The sequence below is a fragment of the Triturus cristatus genome, chromosome 3_2 (assembly GCF_964204655.1).
Source record: "Triturus cristatus chromosome 3_2, aTriCri1.1, whole genome shotgun sequence".
NCBI lineage: Eukaryota > Metazoa > Chordata > Amphibia > Caudata > Salamandridae > Triturus > Triturus cristatus.
In genome coordinates this window covers 87,251,439-87,268,720 of record NC_140584.1, presented here as the reverse complement: position 1 = coordinate 87,268,720, position 17,282 = coordinate 87,251,439, and the positions used below count along the sequence as shown (strand labels likewise).

Here is a 17,282-nt window from a genome sequence, read left to right as displayed (position 1 = left end):
TCAGAGATAAGTTTTGGCAAAATCTCTAACTCCAATTTTCCTTAATATTGTAAAGACACAAAGAAATAATCTAATCTCACGAATTTCTTGTGCGGAGCAGAGTAAAAGGTATATCCTAAATCATCGCCATGAATTGCGTTCCAAGTGTCAAACAGCCCATGATCTATAATCAAATTTCTTAATGCTGTATATAAACGAGGTTTCCTGCCCTTATATGGAGTAATCATTCTAACATCTATATTGGCATCTAAATGAATATTCAAATCGCCACATAAAACTAGAGGCTGTGGATGAGCCACGTCCGGACTATCAGGCTGACGAGAAACGTGGTTCCGCAGCCGCTGGGCAAGCAGTCCAGGTTTTTATGATATGACATACATCCACACATACCAAAGGTTCAGGTATGCTGACAGATATCATCTTTGATGGTGCTGATAGACAAATCGCTGGTCTGAACTAGCGACGCAGAGAGGCCAGTCGACCCTAGCCCTGAAGAAGTTGCCGCTAAATTTAATTGGGCAACGGGCAACGAAACATGTTGGTTTTAATGAGCAGCTACACAGCACAGAATAAAGTTTCACATAGCTAGTGCAGCCCTGCTCGGTTTTAATCGGAGTGACTTGGGTCCTGATCAGACTCAGTCTTCCTGCTGTTGGGTCGACACTCCCCTTTTTTCTACAAATTTAGATACACGTCACCACACGAATTTCTTTCTAGACACTAGGTATTAGGATTAGCATGAGGTTTCCAGCACTCCTTCTTTTCTGTTTTTGGCGGCAGTAGCCTATGATGATAACGTGAGGTAGTAGGCGAGTACCTGTCTACACAACCTCGTTGGGGCTACTTCCGTGAAGCACTGCCGGCCTTTCACATTTTTCCTGTTCTTTTTGCTCTACCACTAGTAGCTCTTCACAGCACACCAGTTGAGGGAAACACATTGACACATAGGAGCGTTCATTTACACAGACTGTAATAATAGACACGGTTTGTGTATGGTATTAGATTTCCACTTATGTGGCAGAAACACAAGAGGTTCGAGTGAGACAGGGGCATTGATTATTGGGTGCTCACAGTACAAATAAATATAATAATATAAACTTCTTTCCCGGGGTAGGTCTCTTTTTGTTATATGGTCATGAGAGGGGGACGACCTACCCTTTGACCCCCTTGGCTCCCTTTTGTTGTCAATTTGATTAGGGCCTGTAGGCTAATGGATGCTAGGTTCTTTTTGGATGGAGGCAAACAGGATTAGATCTGTGTGTCCCAAGCCCAATTCTGTTGTTTTGTCCATCAACCCAGAAGCCTGCGTAAATCATTTTATGGGGGTTTATAGTTGGAGTTCCAGCAAGCTAAATGAAGAGGAGGAGGCGTCATTACCATTAGCACTGGAATACACATGTAGCGACATTTTGTAGTCAATTAACAAGAGTCCACCCAATAAAGCGCCGGGCCTGCATGGAGTTCCCATAGACCTCTATAAAGCGGCTCCAGAGCTGTGGGCTACCCTCCCCTGCAGTGCTTTCAATGCAATATATAAAGTGGGCCTTCCGCTGACCTGGCACTCTGCTGTAATTGTACCAATTCTTAAGAAGGGTATTATGCAGTCCCCTGTGTGTTATTGACCGATTTGACTGTTGGATTCGGCTGTTAAACTTGCAGAGAGAGCCGTACTTGAGTGCCTCCTCACCTGGATTAGAGAGTCTAACAGGCCTTTAGAGGTGCAGTATGGGTTTCTTGAGGGACAATCTCCATCTGCTGGTCTGTAAATATACTGTCGCTAGGCAGGGCACCGGCTGCCTGGCCTTCATGGACCTCTCTTTTGCCTTCAGTAGCGTGATCAGGTCAAAACTATGGGAGATTTTAACTGACCTTGGGGTGGAGGACAACTTGGTGCAGTTTGTGAGGGCCTTCCATTATGGTTTGTCAGCTTCTGTAAAGATTGGTCCGTCTGGAGAACGGACGGGGAGCTTTAAGCTGGGAAGGGTAGTCCAACAAAAAATATGTAGTGATTCAAATTTCCCCATCCCTGGAACCGTACCTAGAGTGGATTGAAAGTTCCTGGTACACTTTACTACTCACTAGGATTAGGTTGGGCTTTGCGAGGTAACATCTTGGTTTCCCGCTTGGCCAGTTAAAGCCCTCCAAAGTCCTGATATGCCCATTTGATGAGTCTTCTCCGCAAAGTCTTTTATCCTTTTTGGTACATTTTTTAATGATCTTACTAAAAGGTTTTTAATCTTGATTTTACATAAGCAAGCTTTGGGATCCTTGAAATTAGTTCTTGTGTACTCTCAACAACTTGATTCCATATCCAACTGTGCCACAAAAAGCACTTTCCTCAAATGTATAATTAGCAGTAGAAATTCTCTGTTTTAATCGACAGATCAACTTTTTTGGCGGTAGTTATTTGCATTTTATTGAATTTTAAATAGCACTTCTGTTAAAATGTTTTGCACTTTAAATGGTATATCTTCTATGCAATGTATTAGCATGGATGATACCTTTTGATTGTGCTTTTTAACTTTATGCATGTTATTGCACTTATGGAGATCCGTTTGTTGTTTATCTTAAGCTGTTTTTAAAATATGCTTTTTATGGTCACATTTATGCTGGAAATAAAAAAAATTGATGATGATGACTTTTTTTTGTTGTTGCCATTTTCATCATTCCTATTTAAGTCTGTCAAGTTTTTGAGAGCTTTTCCCAAGCAACTCAGCTCTGTCATGTTAGCTTCTTTCCTTCAGTATTTATTAGGGTCTATCTTGTTACCTGAAGTCCCAGATCAGTCTAAAGTCTATTGTCGGCCACAAAAGCAAGTAATTTATTAATTGTAATGACCCTTGATGATTGTAATTGACCCTTGATCACAACATATGTGATGTCTTTAGTAATGCATCAATGACAACATTTGTGATGTAATGAGAAGTGCATTAGAATGAGTTGTGGTTGCATAGCTCATCTTTTGAGTTCCACTGGCCTTTCGGTATTGGATTGTTGGGTGGTATCCATAAGGTCTATTTAACTATGCATATTTTACAGTATACCCACAATAATTGCCTGGGGTCCCTGACTTGTGTTGCTTGCTCTGTTCTATGACAAATGTGATTAGGGCAGCTTAAATCACCTTTTGTTCTACCTTTAACCAGTGATGACTGGATTGCATGTACACGGTTTTTTGGCAATATTTCTACATAGGGTGGGAACTGTAAACCCCAATGTGTGCTTCTCTATTGGAGGACACTGTACTTTGAAGGATCACAATTTCCTTTCCTTGGGTCTGGTCTCCTTACAGCATACATACTGCTGATTCACCTGAATAGCCAGTATCTTGCTTTTCTTCATGTTTGGAACGTCTATTTTTTTTCTTTTATCTTTTTTTCTTTTCTTTACAGTGTGTCGTACTCTCAGTGATTTATTTCCCTAGCCTGATGAGACCGGAGAACAGTTCCTAATAGGGTTGATATGTCAACTTTTACCCAAGTAGACTGAGTCTCTTACTGCTTGAGAGCCTATTGGACAAACACCTGGCCGAAGCTTTCCTTTGACTTGATTCAGCCTGGGCCTCCGTTACTTCATAGTGTTGTCATCATCAACAGCCTGGTGGTGGATTCACCTTGTTTGTATAAAAAAAATGTTTAAAAAAACCTTGAAAAGTATTCCCTTGTATTGTGAATATTTCACATTGATATGATAAATTCACTAATGCATATTTATTTATAAATTTGAAGGGTTGAAATCAATTCCTCTAGAGTGAATCCTCTATAACCATTGTTCTTTGGGATTGCAGCAACCCAAGTTCCCTATTAGAATATGGGCCCACCATGTTATCATTTAAGTTTATATATTTTAATTGATTTTCTGGTAAACAATAACAAAATATACTGATCCACTCAAATGTCACTGACCCCCTTCCTGAGTCCCCCCTCGTCTCACCACAGAAGTCAAGAGAACACATCCTCCTCCCTTAAGTAAGCCCCACTTGAGGAGTCTGGATTCTACCCTTTGCATACCACCGTGTTCCTCCCTCTTATTTTTTCATGTGAATTAAATATTGTTTGGCTGTCGAAAAAGTGGTTGTTAAATTGAAGGTTCACTATAAAATGAATAGTATATTATGAGGATCAACTACTTTCTAAACCATCACTGTTTTAACCCAAGCGCGTCTTTAGTTTGTTTTTTCTGTTTGAAAACCCCATCTCCTGTACCTTTCCTCAAAAACAGATTTAAGTGTGCATAACTTTATTGGGTGCTTGAACTACCTTTACTTTTTAATGATTTACTATTTTCATGCTGTTTTCCTCGTAGTTTTTATTGTTTCAGATAGTCTGATATATCTTAACCTATGTAAGGATCAGGCCTGGGTGTAATTCGTGGAGTTTCACTATGCGGAACTCTGCAAAGTTCCGCAAGTGGCGGAGTGCAGTGCGAACCGCAGTTCACGCTGATCTTTCTGCCGCTTGGGTAAAAATTCTACCCGAGCGGCAGCTCTCGCTCGCAAATTTACTGTTTGCGAGAGCGATCGGGGAAAAAATCCGCTACACAGCGCGGAGCGAAGTTTTCTTCATTCCGTGGACTATGGAGTGCAGAAAACTCTGCAAACTCTGCGAATGGAGCGAAATTCACCACCCAGGCCTAGTAAGGATGCCCAGGCAGTGGATGGTCTACACTAAAATCATATTTAATAATGTATTGAATTGCCTACTGCTCATTATCAAGTTTTGAACCAACTACTCCCACCCATTATTGCTGACAGCTGAACATACAAAGTATGAACGGTGCAAATATTCATAATTCATTGGAACTACTGATATTACGATTGTTTGTTTGAAATCTTATGGAGTATATTCGAGTACTTGCCCAATCACAGTTATTCACTCTGTCGCATTCTTTTTAAGAGGTAGTCCACTTGCCCTGTGAGCATCACATATGTAAATGTCACTTTTCCAGCAGAAATCCAGTTAACGTTTAACTTATACACTGATACAGCACTGTAGGTTCTTTTATGGTTTATGAGACTAATATCCACTATCTTCTTCGGAAGTCCCACAAATATTACTTTCCAGGAAGGTTAATAAATCAGAAGATTAAAACAAATGGCACGTTACCACATGAAGACGGATTTATGTGATAATCTCAATTTCCATGACCCTAAAACTTTACTGCATTTTTTGTAATGGCGTTATCATTGTTTTTTTAGAGAAAGCCACCGGAATCCTCTTTTCTCCACACCTTCAGGTGACTCCTCGACCTACCACACATGAATCTATTATTAGAGGATTTTTATAACCAGGGCTCCCAGTTTAATGGCATATAAAAAAAGAAACTTTTCATTCTTCATCCATATTTATTTTTGCAGATTTGATCTATTTATCCATATTTATGTTGTGTTTGTTAGTAAAAGAAGCTGCAAACAGTTTATTTCCTCTTTTATTTAGTGCCAAATGGCACTATTGCACATGGGTGCCTGACTAGTATTAGTGTTATAAACAGACATACAATGCATCCCTCATATACATTACTCTCATTTGAAACCAGTAGCTATGTGTACAAAAACGTGTATAGCTGCAGCTGTTTAAAGCTTCATTAGAAAACCTTGTCCCTTTTTAAACTGCCCTGCCTGTCGGTGTGCACAGACGACCTTGCAGTCATGATTGACCCCATTGAGAAGAACTCAAAATATCTTCTGTTTAATAAATACGGACCGAGAAGTGGATTGTTTTCTGTCTGCACTTGTCTGTAAACATGAGTAACAAGCATTTACAATGCAACGGTCTCTGCATTGTTAAAGTTAGAGCTATTGGCATTGCTCATGACATTATTTTTGTTTATGTTTTTAAAACATTTAAAGAAACAGCATTGTTATTTACAATGTCGATAGCTTAATCACTCTGAAATGCGAGACCTATTGCATTTGCAGCCACACACAGAGCCACACACACAAAGCCACCCACACACAGAGCCACCCACACAAAGCCACTCACATAGAGCAAACCACACACAAATAGAGCCCCCCACAGAGCCACCTACACACACACACACACCAAATCTTGCCTGTTTCTCACTCCTTATACATCATGTTCTCCTTTAGCTCACTCACATGTTTAAGTCCACTTTCGGTTGTTGCCACCACCATTGTGCTCATACCTGTAAATTGGTTGTTCTCTGTGTAATACAAGGTAGCTGCCCTCCTTCTCTCCTCTGTTAATGTTCACTTTGTTTCTTCAGATCCTATCTCTCTCTCCCTTCTCTCTCTCCTCTCTCTCTCTCTGTTCTTCTTTCTCATACCCTCTTTCTCTCTCCAGCTTGTTCTTTTTCTCTCTTACTCTCTCCGACATATAATTGCTAGCACTTTATTGTTTTACATATATTCAATCGCAGACATCCTGCGGCTCCACTCAAAGTAACATCCGACATCTGATCCGCGGTACCTTCCCTCACGCTCATTCCTTGCCCTATATCATCCTGTCTGTACATACTTCAGCACCCCTCACTGTTCGACCATTCTTCCGTATTCCTGTCCGGTACCCCGAAATAGTCTCCACTGTCTGCTCTCCCCTCCAGCACCCATCACTCTCCAACTACGACCCATTACCTCACAATGTGCGACCCCAATCGCAATCTATGCGAGCCTCCATGAGTCCCTCACACTGTCCGATGCCACACCAGGGTCCCTCACAGATATTTCTTTAGTACTTTACACTGTCCGCTCCTCGTAGCCACACGGTCCCCCTGTCCAATGCAGACACGTTTGCGCCGCTAGTTTCTTACCTTCCCTCGAGAGTAGGACCCCCGGCGCAGTCCTCAGTGTCGGGTTCCTGAGCTCCACGTCCGACTTGCGGGAGCACAGGCTGGAATCCGCCTCCACCGGACAGGAAGAACAGAGGGGCATCCGTAGGGTCCAGCCCTGGGCTGCCCTCGGGCTTATCCAAGTCCACGCTCCACACTTTACGCAGCTGCTTGCCCCTCCAGTCAGCTCTGGGCAGCTCCCTGCCACCGCCGCCAGGATCCTGGAGGCCAGCATGACCTCCAGGCTCGGCACCACTAGCATTCCCGGAGCCTGACCCGCCAGGGAGGATTGGCTGGCTCACCTGTAAAGCAAGCACACCACCGCCTTTCTCCGAGGCGAAGCAGAAATGCCTCGGAGAAAGGCAGCGTCGTTTCCGGATTCGGGGGCGTGTTTTTCTGTTCTCTCCTCTTGCCATTGGCTGGAGGAGATAATCAGAAAAGTAGCAAAAAACACGCCCCCGAATCCGAAAAGGACGGGGCCTGTTCGGAGAGACAAACCTCTTCTCCAATGGCTGGCCAGCATTCAAGAGGCCAGCCAATGGAGAAGAGGGGAGAAGAGGGGCGGGTTCAAGCCCCTCTTCTCCAAAACATTAAATCTCCGGACTTCCGGTTCTGCCTTCGGCAGACCGGATGGTCCCGAGACCTAAAAACGGAAAACTGGAAGCCTTCTTTATATTTACCTTCTCGTTTCCTCTTGTGCTAATTTTGAGTAGGTGGTGGGGATCAGCACTAATTTTATGTCTAGATCTTACCTTCGTTATCAAATTTAATCTGGAGCAAATGGAGAAAGATGAAGGAATAAAAAGGAAAGAAAACAGTGACTAGGGGAAAAAGCAAGAATGAACAAAAAAACGAGAAGAACTAGTTGCAGAGACAGGAAGAGTAGGGCTGCGTAAGAGAGAGGCACGAGGTGGAAGCCAGGGTAGACATCTTTGGTGTTCGGCAGCCTGGGCATTTGGCAATGCCATAAGCAGGCTTCTACGAAAAACTTTCGGACCCTGCACGTTATTTTAAATTTTTGGGGGAAATTAAGTACACAGACCTCCTACCACTTGGTTTTAAATTGTATTTCCTACTAACCTTCCAGGAATGTTTTTTTTTTTAGCATAAACGGATACTTAGGAACATCTTCTCCCATATTTCTTAGCTAAGCATCCTAACTTTACAATCACATAGCCCCATCCAAAACAAAGGTAAAATTTACTTGGATGTGCGATGAACAGGAAGACATTTTGCTGGCTATGATCTCTTCCCACTATCGGAAACACTCACCGATTTTACTCCGGTTCTTATTACATTGTTCAATCACCTATGTTATTTTACAGTTGACAGCATTGTTAAACTAGACGTGCAATAATATATTGGGAACCTGCTGAAGGTTTTAGCTAGTGCAAGCCACCCTTGTTTATTCAGTTACCATCCACCCACCTGGTGTTAAGTTGGATGTTTTATTTACCAATTTCTTAATTGAAAGAAATGTATGCTTGCAAACGTATAGTCGTTTCTCTTCATGCTAGAATAGTGTATATCAGCTCCTGCCACCGCTGAGCATGAAACGTCTAACCTATCACAAGGGAGTTAACAAACATTGAGACTCCGAGTTAGTGAAAGGACAAACACCCCTGGATGCACAGATCTTAATTTAACCTGGAGATGTAAATGTGTGCTTTGTTTTTTTGAGCTATAGAGTTAAAATACCTAATATTGAGTAAAATTCAATAATATAAACTTACTCGGAAACAGCAGTTTTCGTGATTGTTCTAGAATATAATACGTTTTTGCTTTTTTTTTGCGCTTATTCACTATGATCTAAAATGCTTCTTTAAGGTTGAATACAATGTATTGGGGAACCAATTCCGGAGAAAAAAATTCCATGCAAATTATTACACACAACCTCCTCTGGAATGCCTAGGACACAAAGATTAATTTGGAGAACCTGAACATTATAGGCTTTGCTTATCAGCCTCTCTATACCCCATGCTTCTGCACAGCAAAGTTGACACACCTTTCAAGTGCAACCTCTTGATACCTCATGCACCTCTCCCCTCTGCTACTGTATCGGTGAAACAGGAATCAACGCCTCTTCTTCCAGCCATGCAGTCTAAGAGCCATGAACCTGATGCAAACCCAAGTGCTTCGTGACCTCGTCAGGAGTACAAACCGCTACGTAAATGACACAAAGAGAGTAGCAACTTATTCAACAATCCAAAAAGTGCCCTGGGACATGTAAAGGGTATGAAAGTGCTATACAAATATCAATACAAACCTGTTCTGAATGGTGCACATCAGCTAAGATGGAAAACGGGCAGTAAGGACAATAGTTTATACTTTGTTGAATTACTTGATTTGTAACTTCTTGCTGACATGCTTTAAGGCATATGCACACTGGAAAGGAAATGTTTTGTTGTGTAGTTGCCTACAATCTTAGCACTGGCTCATTCTTCTGAAGTTTGTGTAAGAGATTTCAGATTGCTTGGGAGTTCATTTTGTATTCTGTAGTTTATCCACTTGTGGCCTGATTATTTTCTGAAGGTTGGAAAATCAGAGTGCTTTCTAACAGTGTTTTTTAGGATAAAGTGTAAGAAGGAGGGAGTGTTCAGTACTAACCCCTGGCATCATCCTTCTGCCCCGCACGCCAGCCACCTTGAAGCAATTCATCCATTTATCATCTGCTGAGAGCAGGTGGTGTGTATGTGTGTATATATATATATATATATACACACACACACACATCTACACACCCACATATATACAAAACCTCACAAAATTGGTGGATATCGGCGGTTTAAAAACTGTTAAACCCAAACCCACAAGGTAATTCCCGGTTACCATGGTGCTTAACTTCTAAATCCAAGGTAGTAGTGCGATTTCCCACACGGTAATGATAAACTCCGTGCCAAATGTTCCGCCCCACCAGTACCATGCAACTCAGAATAAGGGCCTCTGGGGCTGTATTGTGTAACGCGGGTGGTTGCTGGAATGCTAACTCAACTTTATTTTATAAACCGATGCCTAGACTATCGCAGCCATATGCTGTAATGTAAGTTGAATACAAAACCTATAATGGTCGCCCGAGCGAGGACGGGCCTTTTATTGTAGAGCACCAACGTGCCTTCGTAATACATTAAATGTTGGTCGCACTTTCAGCTTCCCCGCCCTTCATTTCCTGTTTGGGCAGTCCGAGTACGCATATAGCCTCGCGCTAAGCGTCATGAATGAAAGCCCTGTTCTGATGGATACATCTGCCAGTGGATTCCTCACCTTGTGAATATCCCCTGCGCCAGCATTCCACGGAACTTTTCTTCCCCAGCATTCCACGTCGACGTGGGCGACGTCACAATACATCGGCTCCGCACGCGACTCCGTACGACGTCATCGGAGCCATAAGAAGCCCACGTCGGCGTGATGACGTCAGTTCCCTTTTTTCCGCGCCGTCGACGCGCAACGGTTTTTTCCCAGTGCTCTCTAGATACTTTGTAATCTAGTGGTGTATTCTTGTTAAAATCGGAATGTCTTCGACGAGGAAGTCGGGCTTTAAGCCCTGTAGGGAGTGCGGAGGCCTGATGTCCATGACGGATCCGCATCAGAATTGTTTATGGTGTCTCTCTTCTGATCATGATGTGGATGAGTGCGGGTGCTGTAGGAGCATGAATCCTAAAGCACTGAAGGAGAGGAAGACCAAACTCTTCATGAAGAAGATCGGTGAGGAGAAGAGAGGGAGGAAAAAGGAGAAGTCCAGGCGGGAGTCTTCGACTTCGAGGTCGTCGAAGTCGAAGAAGCACCATAAGAAGAGGAAGCATTCTTCTCGGCGTCGGTCCTCGAAGTCTAAGAGGTCGAGGTCGGCTTCGCCTCGTCGACGTCAGAGCAAGATCTTGTCTCCTTCGCCTTCTCCGGATAAGTCTTCGAAGTCTCCCTCTCCGAAGCGGACTCCGGCTCGTTCCCCGACGCCGTCTCCGGCGCCGTCCAAGGCTTCGACTCCTGGTCGGGTGGAATCTGATGTGGAGCAGGAGCAGGAAGAGTCTGTCCCGGTGCCTGATGACTCCGTGGTTCCGGTGGAGGATTCGGAGGAGCCGACGCCGGTGGCTCCACAGGAGGATACAGGGGCAGTTCCTTATCCCCAATTCCCGGCTCCAGGTACGGATCCTTCGGGATTTCTGAATGCCATGTATGGCATTTTTCAGAGAGCATCCTTCCCATCCGGAGCACCAGCAGGTCCCGTGGGTCCGATGGCGTTTTCTCTGGGAGTGCCGCAGCAATATGCTCAGGCTCCTTTTATGCCTTTTATGCCGATGGCGCCTTCTTGGCAGTTTCCGGCGCCGGTTGGGAATCCGGCTCGACCTCGGATGGATGGTCAATCTTCGGAGCCTTCTTTGACGCCGAGGCCGACTCCATCGACGCCGCATCCGGCGCCGCCGACTCCACCTGTAGCGCCTCCGACGCCGATGCCTTTGGCTCCACCGACGCCGCGTACGACGTCGACGACGCCGGCTCCCCGGAATCGATCGAGGCGTGAAGCCCAAAGGGTTTTGGAGGAGGAAAGATTTCGTGCTGAGGTGGAAGAAGGTGAGGTCGACTCTTCTTCGGACGAGTTTGGAGGTATAGAGGTAGCAAGTGGTTTGGATACCACCCCGGAGTGGGAGCATGCTTCTGCAAGGTCTTCTCCACCACAGGAATTGGCGCCCTACCATGTTGTGATCAAGAAGGCCGCGGAGTTGTTAGATCTGCAGCTGCCCTCTGTGGAATACAAGTCCAATCTGCTCACAGAGGTGTTGCACTCCCCGACGTCGGCTTCTGAGCCTTTGCTACCTTTCAATGAGGCTCTCTTGGAACCAGTATTGGAGGTGTGGAAGAAGCCTCTGTCAGCTCCAGCAGTTTGCAGGCAGGTGGCAAGGAGATACAGGGTTGCGCCAGGAGACCCGGATTTTTTATCCACGCATCCTTCTCCGGAGAGCCTAGTGGTGCAGGCTTCATGTTCTAAACATGCTTCGGGTGCTTTCCCCCAATCTCCTGCTGATAGGGAGTCGAAGAAGGTTGATCAGGCGGCCAAAAAGTCTTTCTCCTCAGGAAGTATGGCATTGAAGTCATCAAATGCTACGTGCTTGCTGGGGCGTTATGTTCATGCCCTGATGGACTCTATAAAGACTCTGGCCCCTAAGTTACCTGAGGGGGATAAGTCGTCCTTCATGGAGGTTGTGGCGGACACTCAGGCAGCTGCCAGGCAGGTGATCCAGTCTGGGCTGGATACGGCGGACTCTGTGGCGAGAATTATGGGGTCGTCCATTGCCGCAAGGAGACAAGCTTGGCTCCGTTCCTCAGGGTTTTCTGCGGATGTCCAGGCCACGCTGGTGGATCTGCCCTTTGATGGACAAAAGTTGTTTGGGGAGAAGGCAGATTCTGCTCTTCAACGTTTTAAGGACAGTAGGTTAACGGCGAAGTCCTTGGGTCTGCAGGTTCCTGTGAGAGGTTCAACTTTCCGTAAGGTTAGGGGATTCGGAAGGTCATCCTTTCGCTCCTTCCGACAGCCACAACAACAGCAGCAACAACAGCAGCAGAATCCCCTCTATCGCTCCTATAGAGGGAAGCAAAGGGGTCGGAGAGGTTCTGGTCGTAACCCCTCTTCTTCCTCCTCCTCCTCTGCTCCAAATGAGGCTTCAGGGAAGCAGCCCTAGATCCCCCATCCCGGATCATGTAAGACCTGTGGGGGGTCGGGTGTCCTACTTTCTACGGGGTTGGAAATCTGTTACAACCGACCTTTGGGTTTTGAACCTCGTAGAGACTGGGTACGCCCTTCCCTTTCGGGAGTTTCCTCCCCCTTACCCTCCTTGCCAAGGTTATTGCTCGGAGGACCACCTGCTTCTCCTGCAGAAAGAAGTTCTGGCCTTGTTTCAGAAGGGCGCAATAGAGGTGGTTCCGGAGCAGGAAAGGGGTCAGGGATGCTACTCCCGGTATTTCCTGATCCCCAAGAAGGACGGCAGATTGCGTCCGATTCTGGACCTCAGAATCTTGAATTTTTACCTGAAACAGGAGAAGTTCAAGATGCTGACCCTTGCGCAGGTTCTTCAAGCGTTGCAGCAAGGAGACTGGATGGTGTCGCTCGACTTGCAGGACGCGTACTTCCATGTCCCAATCCTGAAGTCGCACAGGAAGTATCTCCGTTTTACGGTTGGGTCGCAACATTATCAGTTTGCGGTCCTCCCGTTTGGTCTTACTACTGCACCTCGAGTCTTCACAAAGGTGATGGCAGTGGTGGCTGCTCATCTCAGGAGGTCGGGGATTCCGGTTTTCCCCTACCTGGACGACTGGCTTCTGAAGGCAGAGTCCCCAGAGATGGTGCAGCGTCATCTGCAGGTGACAACTCAGCTGTTATTCGACTTGGGTTTTTCGATCAATGTGCCCAAGTCTCACCTGGTGCCCTCTCAACGCAACCTGTTTATAGGGGCAGTACTGGACACTACTGTGTGTCGAGCATTCCCTCCTCCTCAAAGGATTCTCGACATTCAGGAGATGGTCCCTTTATTCCACAGTGGAGCGGTTGTTCCAGTTCTGAAGGTCCTTCGCCTGCTCGGTCTGTTCGCTTCCTGCATTCTGTTGGTCAACCATGCACGCTGGCACATGAGGGCGCTCCAGTGGTGCCTCCGCAAGCAGTGGTATCAGCACAACGGGGATCTCGGGGAGTCGATCAAGATCTCCGGAGAAGCTGCAGCGGATCTGTCTTGGTGGAGCGTGGAGGGCAATCTGTCCCAAGGAAAGCCTTTCCATCTACCTCCATCGGTGGCCACAGTGATAACGGATGCCTCCACCCTAGGGTGGGGTGCTCATCTGGGGGATCTGGAGATCAAGGGTCTTTGGTCTCCAGAGGAGAGGTTGTTTCATATCAACCTTCTGGAGTTGCGGGCGATTCGTTTGGCACTCAAGGCCTTTCTCCCTTCCCTTCGCGGTCGGTCAGTTCAAGTCCTGACGGACAACACGACCGCGATGTGGTATATAAACAAACAGGGAGGGGTAGGGTCTCTTTGTCTCTGCAGAGAGGCCCTGCGGCTGTGGTCCTGGGCTCAGGACCATCAGATTTGTCTGATGGCAAATCATCTGGCCGGGGTGCTGAATGTGCGTGCGGACAGTCTCAGTCGGCAGTTCTCCGCCGACCACGAGTGGAGGCTCCATCCGGAGGTGGTTCGTCACGTCTTTCGGACGTGGGGGACTCCTCGGGTGGACCTGTTTGCCACCCGAGAGAACGCGCACTGCCCGTCATTCTGCAGTCTCCAGTTTCCGATGCAGGGGGCGTTGGGGGACGCGTTTCAGTTGAGTTGGGGTTCACGACTCCTTTACGCGTTTCCTCCCATACCCTTGATTCCTCGGGTTCTGAGGAAAATTCGCCAAGACCGGGCCCTAGTCATTTTGGTCGCCCCGGACTGGCCAAGAAGGGTGTGGTACACAGATCTTCTCCACCTCTCCTCGTGCCCTCCGCTCCGTCTCCCTCTGAGGGCAGACCTCCTCTCGCAGTCGGAGGGGCAGGTTCTTCACCCCCACCTCCAGAGCTTACACCTTCATGCCTGGAGATTGAACGGGGCAACCTGAGTTCCTTCTCTCTCCCACCTGATGTGGTGGACGTTATTTTATCGGCCAGGCGACACTCCACCAAGTCCATATACTCCTACAGGTGGTCTAAGTTTGTAAAGTGGTGTGGAGAGAGATCCATTGACCCTTTAAAGGCTCATCTTTCTGATGTGCTTCAGTTTGCTCTTTCCTTGGCTCAGCAGGGCTGTGCTGTGGCCACGGTCAAGGGCTACCTTTCGGCCTTATCGGCATTTCTGTGCCTTCCAGATCAACCTTCGTTATTTAAATCTCCGGTTGTTCTGAGGTTCATCAAGGGCCTTACAAACATGTTTCCTCCTACTCCATTTGTAATGCCTCAGTGGGACCTTAATCTTGTCTTAACCTTTTTAATGGGGTCCCCATTTGAGCCTCTTCATAATTGTCCTTTGAGGCTGTTGTCCTTTAAGGTGGTTTTTCTGGTAGCCATAACCTCGGCAAGGAGGGTAAGTGAGCTTCAAGCTCTTAGTTCCAAACCTCCTTTTCTTACCTTACATGCTGAAAGGATGGTTCTCAGGACCAGGGCTGCTTTCCTGCCAAAAGTTGTTACTCCTTTCCATTTGGGGCAGTCTATTACCCTCCCTGTTTTTTATCCACCCCCTCATCCTTCCAAAGAGGAAGAAAGACTCCATCGCCTTGACCCGAAGAGGGCTATGAGTTTTTATTTGGACAGGACCAAGGACTTTCGTGTTGATGACCAGCTTTTTATTGGCTACGTTGGTCGTTCTAAAGGTAAAGCGGTGCACAAGCGCACGCTGTCAAGATGGATAATACTGACCATCAAGATCTGCTACGCCCTGGCTGGTAAGACTCCTCCTGAGGGTATTCGTGCTCACTCTACTAGAGCTAAGTCTTCAACATCTGCTCTGGCCCGGGGTGTTCCTGTGGCAGATATTTGTAAGGCCGCGACTTGGGCCTCCCTCCATACTTTCGCAAAGCATTATTGCTTGGACTCTGAGATGAGGAGGGAGGGCCACTTCGCGCGCTCTGTCTTGCAGGACTTTCTGGTATAGAAAGGTGGACACCCTCCTCCGGGAGTGGGGACTGCTGTGGGAATCTATTCACAAGGTGAGGAATCCACTGGCAGATGTATCCATCAGAAGAACAAGTTACTTACCTTCGGTAACGATTTTTCTGGTGGATACAGTATCTGCCTGTGGATTCCTCACCAACCCACCCGCCTCCCCGTTGTCCACCTTTGTATACCATGAAATAGGTCTTGTTTGAAATGCTTGTACATTTGTTGGAAATGCTTGTTTATTTGGCATCCTTTTCCTTTGTATACTGTGTATATGGGTTGGTATACTGTATACTGTGTATACTTTGAGTTTGTCGTTGGTTCACCTGTTCGCCTCGAAGGCACGGAAAAAATGGGTGGAACTGACGTCATCACGCCGACGTGGGCTTCTTATGGCTCCGATGACGTCGTACGGAGTCGCGTGCGGAGCCGATGTATTGTGACGTCGCCCACGTCGACGTGGAATGCTGGGGAAGAAAAGTTCCGTGGAATGCTGGCGCAGGGGATATTCACAAGGTGAGGAATCCACAGGCAGATTCTGTATCCACCAGAAAAATCGTTACCGAAGGTAAGTAACTTGTTCTTTAGGCCGACACTACAAACGCTGTGCAACATTACCTGACACTCCCAGGCACTTTACATGAAGACCTAGCAGTGTATTCCGTAGCTGCAGCCACACACGACCTGCCAATAAAACAAAACTGCAAGGGAGTCAGTGCTGCGAGTCACTTAGTGAAGAGGCGCAGCCAGGGGCCGCTGCTTAGCTCCTGGGCCCGCTTCTAGCAGCCTCGGGAGTCCTGAATAACTCCTCGCAGGTTCTTCTGGGCGCCTCCAATGATGGGAAGTACTGAGCATGGATCTATTGTATTACCTAATAGATCCCTGTGACCACGGAGACGATGCTACACCACCCTAAGCGATTATTTACACCAAAAGCTCGGGGGGAGAGGTCGGGTCTCCATGGCATTTCAGACAGACTGCTCACCTGCCAATCTTACTCCTCTGTATGGAGATCTGCCTAAGAGTTAAACCACTTGCCGCTTCCCTTGGATCTCTTGTGATCCGTTTCTCTTGTGATCCGTTTCTCTCACTGCGATATTCACCCCAAATTATGGAATGCAAAACTGCACTGTCACCTTTTGTACCTTTGACAATACTTGCCTTCTGTGGTTGTTACACTTTTGTGATTTTCTTATTGAAGGTATTTTATCAGTTGCACAAGTGTGTTATGTAACTACTTGTGTGCCGAACAGTTTCTTTATTCAGCCATATAATATGGTAGTTTAGAAAAATTATGAATTCTATCTTTAAAAAAAAAAAAACAAGCAAATAAAAACAAATATATATATTTGTTTTTGGGGCTGTGTCAGCACTCCATTAACCTACAAATGGGTCTTTCATATTCTGTTGCCTGCGTTTATTTTCATATTCTACATTTGGATTCAGCTTCATTGAGATTGTGAAAGTGCGCCAATACTTCTGGTACATCGTAGTTAGCCAAAGGGTGAAGTACTGAGCTTTTCTTATTCCATGGCCTCTCACATGGGTCTGCATTACATTTAAAAAATGCGTTACCCCTAAAAATTGCCCAGCAATGCTTGGTTCATTGCATTGCTCATATATTGTCCTTGGAACATTTGATATACATGATACAATGCATTAGGTCTATCAAGCGCACTTCTGCTTTGGGTGTGTTGCACCGCCTTTTGTACGCTTGGAAAATTCACTGAATGTTTTAAGCATCTGGACCATAGCTGACCAACACAGGCTCATAAAAACCGGGGCTACACCAGATCTTTAGACTAACCACTATGAAAATAATTCCTATTTCCATTCATTATATGTATTGTGTTCTGAAAAGCTGGTATGGACTCCGCGCTTTTTGATC

General features: G+C 46.2%; 1 protein-coding gene across 8 annotated transcripts in view; it reads left to right on the top strand.

Annotated features, from left to right (window-relative positions):
- KALRN (kalirin RhoGEF kinase) overlaps positions 1–17,282 on the top strand; it is a 1,569,312-nt gene that overhangs the window by 582,596 nt on the left and 969,434 nt on the right. The window lies entirely within an intron of this gene.